The sequence below is a fragment of the Scylla paramamosain genome, unplaced genomic scaffold (assembly GCF_035594125.1).
Source record: "Scylla paramamosain isolate STU-SP2022 unplaced genomic scaffold, ASM3559412v1 Contig81, whole genome shotgun sequence".
Lineage (NCBI taxonomy): Eukaryota > Metazoa > Arthropoda > Malacostraca > Decapoda > Portunidae > Scylla > Scylla paramamosain.
Window position 1 is genome coordinate 267993 of NW_026973746.1, and position 8470 is coordinate 276462.

The window sequence follows — 8470 nt, forward strand, 5'->3', positions numbered from 1 at the left end:
TATGTGCAGGATAAGAGGAAAGTTGTTAATAAGATTAGTAAATGCATGGAGGAGAGGCGTGCTCTTACCAAGATTAGAAGAACAGTGTGAAAATAGTGGTACAGGATAGCAAGAGAGGCAGTGTGTGGGCTGGGTAAGTGCACGTGTGGTACTTTTGTTAAGAGTGACTGGGATAGATGAGTGTTACCGGTGAGGCGTGTTGTATGTGTTACTGAAGAGGGTTAGAAGGAATGGTTTGCAGTGATCAGTGTGAAATAAGAGATGTGTCGCTTGGGTTTTTTGTTGAGAGATGTGCACGTGAAAGGTGTTTGGTGAAAAATAAGGATGTTTTTTTGAGGAATTTATGGATATAAAAAGATAATAGATATGGAAGAGTTGTGGGTTGTTTGAGGATTGTTTTGGCCAGGTGATGGGCTGTTAAAGGGAGTGAAATGTTTGTAAAATGTAAAAAGCCAGCATTTGAGTGATAGAATTAGTGTGTGTGTGTGTGTGTGTGATACAGGTTCATGTCTTCATAACTATCCATTTTCCCCAAATTGCATTACTCTTTTGCAGACATCTCATTTGTGTTGGCAAACATTCTGTCTGCAATCAGTCCGGTAGTGCCATGTTGCAGTCTCTGACGTCAGAAGAGCCAAATGGAGGGTGTGTCTACAGCCAGTACTGGGTGTGCTGCTGCTGTACAAGTGCTTCTAGCCAGCTGACTCCACCAGTGTATTACCTAGTCCAGGATGCATTGCTGTGTATGACTTCTATGTCTTTGCCGATAAATAAATTTGTGACTACTCTTATATATGTGAAATAAATATATAGTTTGCGAACAATGTGGTGGCATAGTGTAAAATAAATATTTGGTGGTAACAAACAATTCATGCCCTCAAGGTAAAAAAAAAAAAAAAAAGGTGCCAGGATTGGCCCAAGGCCCAAAAATAAAATTTGTGACTATTATATATGTGAAATAAATATATAGTTTGCTAACAATGTGGTGGTATAGTGAAAAAAATATTTGGTGGTGAACAATTCATGCCCTCAAGGTAAAAAAAAAAAAAAAAATAGGTGCCAGGATTGGCCCAAGGCCCAAAAATAAAGTTTAAGATATGATTTGCACATAGACCCGTCCCAGCGACTGGTGCTTATTTTTTATTTTTTTTTTTTTGAGGGCATGACCTGTACTCTGCCAGAAACTTTATTCCCTGGCCAATTATTATTTTTTTTTATATTACCTTGAGGGCATGACCTGTACTCGCAAAAAGATTCGTAAACAAAGATATTATTGACATGGCATTAATATCCATCATTATGTTCAAGATTGTACACAAGATGGAATACTGAATGTTTATTGTTTTACTGTGAATGTTAAGTGAATAAATACACAACAGGATAATAAACATGGCATTTGTTTTCTTTATTACTGAAGTGTTGGAATGTACAAAACTTGTCCCAAGCCTGAATGAAGGTGATGGTGGTGGTGGTGCTTGTTGAGTACAGAAGAGAGGGACTTCCTACATTCTTCCTTCCCAGACTGGAGTGGATTGGAGAACATTTGCAGCAGGGTCTCGCAGGAACAACACTTGCAAATTCTTGTGTCTTTGTGTCAGCTTGAGGGAGGAGCAAACTCTTCCTGGTAAAACTGCCCACAACTCTTGTGCCTCTGCAGATGTTGAATGAAGGTTGCCTTTCAGTCCTGCCATGACTTAAGGGAATTTCATGCGTTCTTCCTGCCGTCAACTGCTTGACAGTCTTCCTCCTGTTTAAAATTCTTGACACACTCTTCTTACTGCAACTTTACTCTTCCTTGATTGCAATGAAAACTCTTGTACCAGGCCCTCTGTTTTGTCCTGACAATACTTAACACCTCTTGTAGGGCTTGAAGGCTTGAAGGTCGTGATGCTTGGCGTCTTCCTGGTGAAGCTTCATTCCCCAATTGCAATGGAGTATGTCAGGCCCAGTGTGACAGCACTATTTGGTAACCAGATACCAATATTGCAGAAGCAGGAGCTGATAGAGATTCCTGCAGGCTGTTCATAGGATGGTGAAGTGGAAGCCACACACTTCACACCTGCAAGGAATACAGACCATTAGTTCCTAGACACGTGAAGCTTGCTGTATGTGCTGAGATTCCTTGTAATGTGTTTGATAACTGATTCCCTACAAAACTCAAAACTAAAATAATAGGTCTCTCAGGTATAGGAGATGTGCCAAGATTCCCTAAAAAAACTAAAACTATACAAGAAATATCATAGGAAAACAGAAAAAGTTTGACAAGCACTGCACAAGCACTCTCAAACTAAATTTATATGTGCTGTATACCTTTCACCTAACTCCTCTGACTATAAGAAATTCTTTGACTACTTAACTACTAAAGTGGAGCACATTCTGACCCTCTTCCCTTTTGCAGAGATCTCCATTCTTGGAGACCTCAATGTTGACCATCAGCTTTGGCTTTCCTCTCCCTTCATTGACCATCCTGGTAAACTAGCCCTCAACTTTGCTATCCTCCACGACCTAGAGCAATTGGTGCAACACCCTACTCGTATTCCTGACCGTCTTGGAGATACACCCAACATTCTTGACCTTTTCCTGACCTCTAATCTTTCTGCTTATGCTGTCACCCTTTCTTCTCCATTGGGCTCCTCCGATCACAATCTCATATCTGTATCTTGTCCTATCGCTCCAATCCCTCCTCAAGATCCCCCTAAGTGAAAGTGCCTCTGGCGTTTTGCCTCTGCTAGTTGAGAGGACCTGAGGAGGTATTTTGCTGATTTTCCTTAGAATGACTACTACTTCCATGTCAGAGACCCGTCTCTGAGTGCTGAGCGCATATCAGAGGTGATAGTGTCTGGCATGGAGGCGTACATTCCTCACTCTTTTTCTCGACATAAACCTTCCAAACCTCGGTTTAACACAGTTTGTTCTCGTGCTATACATGATAGAGAGGTGGCCCACAAAAGGTACTTAAGTCTTCCATCACCAGAATCTCATGCACTTTATAATATAAAGTGCATGAGATTCTGGTGATTTGAGCGAAGAGTTCAGCTTTAGAAATGGATGTGATAACATTGGTGCTATCTGATTGAAATAAAGGAGGGAAAGAAGAAGCAAAGTTATTGTAGATATTTTAGGCTAGATGCCAGAAGTCACTAGGGGAGTTAGATCTTGAAAGGTTTTGACACTGTTAATGAAGGAGGTTTTGGCTAGTTTGAGAACAGACTTGGCATGGTTCCGGGCAGAAATATTATTTCTGCCCGTAAACATTTCACGCAGGGAAGCCACAGAACGCTTGACTTCTGATCTTTCTAAAATTTCTGACTGGGGTAGAACAAACTTGATATTGTTCAATGCCTCAAAAACTCAATTCCATCTATCAACTCAACACAACCTTCCAGACAACTATCCCCTCTTCTTCAATGACATTCAACTATCCCCCTCTTCAACATGGAACATCCTCGGTCTGTCCTTTACTTATAATCTGAACTGGAAACTTCACATCTCATCTGTAGCTAAAAAAGCTTCTATGAAGTTAGCTGTTCTGAGACGTCTCCGCCAGTTTTTCTCACCCCCCCCCTCCAGCTACTAACTGTACAAGGGCCTTATCCGTCCATGTATGGAGTATGCTTCACATGTCTGGGGGTTTCCACTCGTACTGCTCTTTTAGACAGGGTGGAATCAAAAGCTTTTCGTCTCATCAACTCCTCTCCTCTAACTGAGCGTCTTCAGCCCCTCTCTCACCGTCGCAATGTTGCATCTCTAGCTGTCTTTTACCGCTATTTTCATGCTAACTGTTCTTCTGATCTTACTAACTGCATGCCTCCTCTCTTCCCATGGCCTCGCTGTACAAGACATTTATCTTTCTCTCATCACTATTCTGTCCACCTCTCTAACGCAAGAGTTATCCAATATTCTCAATCATTCATCCCTTTCTCTGGTAAACTCTGAAACTCCCTGCTTGCTTCTGTATTTTCACCTTCCTATGACTTGAATTCCTTCAAGAGGGAGGTTTCAAGACACTTATCCTTCAATTTTTAACTACCGGTTTGGAGCCTTTTATGGGACTGCCATTTCAGTGGGCATTTTTTTTTTTTTATTGGATTTTTGTTGCCCTTGGTCAGTGTCCCTCCTACATAAAAAAAAAAAAAAGTGAGAACTGTGCCGAGATTTGATATGAAATATGTCTTAATTCCATACTGTTACATTCAAGAAACGAAAATTGAAAGAAAGGAAAGCACCGGGTAGAGAAAATCTGATAAGTACGGCAGTATAACGTTTGAAGCCAAGAAATGTGTTTGATAAATATGTTCCTATTATAATTTAAAAGCAAAAATTTGAAGAATGATGTAGAGTAGAAGAAAACACCAGATAGAAGAAATTTGCATGGCATCACAGAAATTTCAATGACACCACAATATATACACAAGTTTAAAAGATGAACCTGATTAAAAAATTGCTATCTCTGCACTCATGAAAAACACAAATAAAAATTTAAAATTTGAAAAGAAGTCACTTTAAACTTTGGCCCACACCTTTTATTAGTTTTATGCATAGACAGTTTATGGTCGCAGAAATACAACAATTTTAAGTGTAGTCCATCTTTTTGAAACCCACTATATAAAGAAAAGGTCAGATAAGGGAAAGAATTTTGAAGCCAGATACATGAGCAAATATAGGACAATAAAGTATTTATCAGATGAATAACAAATTAGGAAAATAACTATTTGAAATAAGCCAACTTTGAGGCGAATTGGGAAAAAAATAAATAAATAATAATAAAAATATATAAAAATCTAGTTTAATAGAACAAAGCAGCAATAGAAAAGTCTAATGCAAATTTAGAATGTAAATGTGTGTGTGTGTGTGTGTGTGTGTGTGTGTGTGAGAGAGAGAGAGAGAGAGAGAGAGAGAGAGAGAGAGAGAGAGAGAGAGAGAGAGAGAGAGAGAGAGAGAGAGAGAGAGAGAGAGAGAGAGAGAGAGAGAGAGAGAGAGAGAGAGAGAGAGAGAAGGGGTTATGTCTTTTTTGAGTGCATGACCATTCTTTTGGCTGCCTGACTAGGTTTTTGAGTGCATCACCAGTTTTTTTTTTAAGTGTCACCAGTTTTTTGAGTGCATCACAAGTTTTTTTTTTTTTTGAGTGCACCACCAGGTTTTTGAGTGTCACCAGATTTTTTGAGTGTCACCAGTTTTTGAGTGCGTCATTTTTTTTTTTTTGAGTGCGTCACCAGTTTTTTCTTCACCAGTTTTTTGAGTGCATCAGCAATTTTTTTTTTTGAGCGCATCACCAGTTTTTTGTCACCAGTTTTTTTGAGTGCATCACCAATTTTTTTTGAGCGCATCACCAGTTTTTTTGTCACCAGTTTTTTTGTCACCAGTTTTTTTTAGTGCATCACCAATTTTTTTTGAGTGCATCACCTGATTTTTTGAGTGTCAAGTTTTTTGAGTGCATCACCATTTTTTTTTTTTTTGAGTGGATCACCAGTTTTTTTGAGTGTCACCAGATTTTTTAGTGTATCACCAGTTTTTTTGAGTGTCACTAGATTTTTGAGTGCATCACCAGTTTTTTGAGTGTCACCAGATTTTTGAATGCATCACCAGTTTTTTTTTGTCACCATATTTTTGAGTGCATCACCAGCTTTTTTTGAGTGTCACCAGATTTCTGAGTGCATCACCAGTTTTTTTGAGTGTCATTAGTATTTTGTGTGTGTGAGCGCGTGGGCGTGTGTGAGCGTGTGGGCATGAGAGCGCGTGGACATAAAAGCACGTGGGTGTGCGAGTGCGTGGGTGTGCGAGTGCATGGGTGTGCGAGTGCATGGGTGTGCGAGTGTGGGCGTATGTGTGAGCGTGCGTGGGTGTGGATGTGCGTGGGTGTGCATATACCGTTACTAAAGGTAGGTAGGTAGGTAGCTAGGTGTGTGTGTGTGTGTGTGTGTGTGTGTGTGTGTGTGTATGAAAATGAATAAGGGAAATAATGACCAATCGTAGTTAACAAGCCAACTGCCACTCAGCACAGCGAATAAGCAGAGGGACCACAAAATAGCAGCCACAGACACACCAATCCAACATGATTTTACGTGCTTATATAATATAATCTCAAATTCACTTCCTTAATTATCACCTCAGTAAGCTTAATCAGACGTCAATCACCTGGACAAACAAGCAACCAACTTACCATCTGATCAGCATACTTCTCTCACCTGACAAATTAAATAACGTCACCTGCAGTCTAATCACCCTTGCAGCTTATTCCCTCGCAAATTGCTAAACTTCTATAACTTCCCATCTCTCACCTGATAAGCTTAACTACGTCACTTTGCCAGTGTTGTAATCACCATCTGTTCAACCTAATCACACCTACCCAACCTCACCTGGTCAACCTATATCAGCTCAGCCTAATCACATTATCTAACGTGGCTTATCTAATCACCAAACATGGACAAACCTACCCATCCTTATTCTCACGTATTCAACCTTATCATTCATAATCTCACAGGTTGCGCATTAATTCCACCCACTGAATAATAATCTAACAATCGTCCTATTACCAAACTCTTACCTTCACTCCTTCACCGCCTCCTTCAGCCTTCCGCCACAAGACCACCACACCTCGACCTTTCTCTCTCGCTGCGAGTCGTGGAAGGGGCCGAGCGGGGACGCCAGGCTGGAGGAAAACGAGACAGTGATCCCTATTCTGAAACACTTCTGCGCCGCACCTCTACTAAACTGATAAGTCTCTAAATGAAGTTGCACAGGTTTTCAAAGTTGTTTTTATGGTTCTAGTAACAGATTAACACGATTGCTATATTATTAACCGGAGAAACGCATTTAAAACCCGGCTATTCAGAACCCGTCATCATTTGAAAAGAAAAAAAAAATGTGGTGAGACAAATGAAGCGTTTCAGAATACGCAGGTGTTGTCTTGCTTGTTGTCCACTGTATAAAAGATGTAACGTGAGTTTCTGCAAATACTGAAAGAGGTGAAGGAACGTGCAATTCTAAGTAGGAAATGTTCTATACACATATGCATTTTAAGGCTTTGTTTACCCGTCAGAGGAGTTGAAAACGTATGGGACTCGTTGATGTGCTGCTATGCGTGTAGCTGACGTGAAGGACAGACGGCTGCATTGTCGCAGCCTCGGAGGTGCCACTTATTTAATCTTATTTTTTGCAGGCTGTGGAATATTGCAGTATCTTATAACAAGACAAATGGTATTAAAAAACATGTAATTTACCGATAAGCATTACACGACAACATTATTGCGGTGATTATAAGTACTCCTTTAAAATGCTAAGTGGCATCATCACTCACCTGTTTTCAAGGTCGCTCGGACTCGTTGCCCTGCCCCCCTCCTCCCTCGCTTCGATGATGCCACGTAGTATTTTACAGGGAGGGAGGGGGAGAGAGAGAGAGAGAGAGAGAGAGAGAGAGAGAGAGAGAGTAGCGCGCCAGTAGGGAAGCTAAGCATTAAGAAGTTGTTTCATTATCATTTCCTACGAGGTTGTTTCTTAAGACGCTCCTTCCCCGACGCGTGTGTGTGTGTGTGTGTGTGTGTGTGTGTGTGTGTGTGCTTATTTGTATAGCAGTATGTCGTTCTGTGTAAGCTCGTTTTAAGCGGGCGTACGTTTGGTTTAATTAAATGCCAATAAACACCAATATCACTTTAATAAAAAAAAAAAAGAGACGAACGCAGATATTAAACACTACTGAGAGAGAGAGAGAGAGAGAGAGAGAGAGAGAGAGAGAGAGAGAGAGAGAGAGAGAGAGAGAGAGAGAGAGAGAGAGAGAGAGAGAGAGAGAGAGAGAGACTGTATATTGAATCAAAACTCCAACCGCCAGAGTCTGAAGATAAATCAACATAAGAATTTTTGGGCAAGTCAGCAGACAAACCTCGCAGCCTTCACACTACCATTGGGTGACACCGCGCTTCGTTAGTGCCACACAAAGCTGTTCTAGGAAGGAGTGGCACGTTTGCAAGGCGTGGCACTGGTCACTACAACGTGGCCACACATTTAGGGAAGTACTCTAGTGATACGAAATAAAAAAAAAAGTTTGGATAACTGTGAAGGGTAGACAATGTATGCTTCCTTTTTTTTCTTTTGATTCTGTTCATTTTGTCTGCCTGGGTGAGTAATGTAATAATTTCACCATGGTGTCATTGAACCCCTGGGCAATAATAAGACTGGAATAATAAGAGTGCTACTGTGAAGGAAAACACCATGTTTTTTTTTTTCTATCACTTTTGTTCAACTTCGGGTTTTTTTTGGGGTGGGTGAGCAATGTAATGATTTCACTAAACTACGGTGAAGTACTCTAGTGATTTGGAATGATAAGGCTGTCTGGATGGCACTGTGAAGGGAGGAGAACAATGTATATTTTTCCTTTAAATTTTGTTCCATTTCGTCTGTTTTTTATTTATTTATTTATTTTCTTTTATGTAGGAGCGAAGTAATAATGCTTACGTGTTGTGCAGCACGGTGCACT

The 8470-nt window shown here is 40.5% G+C and overlaps 1 long non-coding RNA gene across 1 annotated transcript; it reads right to left on the reverse strand.

Annotated features, from left to right (window-relative positions):
- Positions 1-1381: 1381 nt before the first annotated feature.
- LOC135098792 (uncharacterized) lies at positions 1382-7165 on the reverse strand. The gene is made up of 3 exons (XR_010267388.1): positions 7033-7165; positions 6545-6649; positions 1382-2059 (listed from the first exon to the last, which is right to left on the reverse strand). It is a non-coding gene; the product is annotated as an uncharacterized LOC135098792 (long non-coding RNA).
- Between the last annotated feature and the right edge of the window lie 1305 nt (positions 7166-8470).